The sequence below is a fragment of the Psammomys obesus genome, unplaced genomic scaffold (genome assembly GCF_907164565.1).
Source record: "Psammomys obesus unplaced genomic scaffold, mPsaObe1.curated_primary_1811, whole genome shotgun sequence".
NCBI classification, from domain to species: domain Eukaryota; kingdom Metazoa; phylum Chordata; class Mammalia; order Rodentia; family Muridae; genus Psammomys; species Psammomys obesus.
In genome coordinates this window covers 18085690-18086719 of record NW_026585689.1, presented here as the reverse complement: position 1 = coordinate 18086719, position 1030 = coordinate 18085690, and positions in this window count along the sequence as shown.

Genomic DNA, 1030 nt, shown 5'->3' with positions numbered 1-1030 from the left:
TTTTCTTCTTGTTTCTCTGGAGGCTTGGTCAGTTTGTTCCCAGGGAAGACTTGCTGGAATTGGAGGCAGGGATATCAGGATGAGTGGGGAGGAAGAGATCTGTGAGATATGCTAGGGATGGGAGCAGAGAGGAAGGTAGTCTGCTTCAGAGAGGGTGTTGAGACTGGTGATTGGATTGAGAGAGATTGATGAAGATAAGAGCATTATAAGACAAAAAAATCTACATAAAATAAAATGAATTATGACCTCAAAAAAAAAAAAGATTGCAGTTAAGCTACCTGCTCTCCTGGTCTGTGTCTCAAAAATTTTCTGAGAAGCTCATGGTTGCAAAATTGTGGGTCCTTTAAAAGGACAGCTATTTATTTTTAGGAAACTGACAAGATATCAATTCATTTCTTACATTATTTGGTTTAGATGGAGCTTCTCTGGACTGGTGACAGGTTCATTAAAGTGTCTGCTGGCACATTAATAGTGTGCTACAGAATTTTCCTGAAACATTTATTTCTTAAGTGCACTGTTAACTTCTGAGCTTCAATTTCAGAGTAAGTATTATGATATTCTCCCAGAATACATGTAAGTTGGAAGTGAAGTGAAATTTTAAAGTTAGTCTGATCAAAAGTCTAAATATATTTTGTTAATAAAATATTCTGATGTAATTATCAGCTGCAAGAGTACAAATTAAGGCTATGCAGGTGCAAGCTTATCTAGTCTATGCACTATGGTGTAAAACATATGTCTTTAGTTGTTATGCATATTTATCTCAACTGAGAGGCTTAGATTGATTTCATTTCATTTAGAAATTTCACTTACAGCAGCACACATAAATAGCAATTCACATCATTTGAAAGTACATTTTGGTCTCATGTATTTGTTTGTCTCTATGTTCCCCCTTCTCCCTCTCCTATAAAATCATAAACATATGTTTATCTAATAAATATTACTATAGTCCTTCCTTGTGAAAAGAAATTGCTTTGTTTTGTCTTCTTCCTTCCTTCCTTCCTTCCTTCCTTCCTTCCTTCCTTCCTTCCTT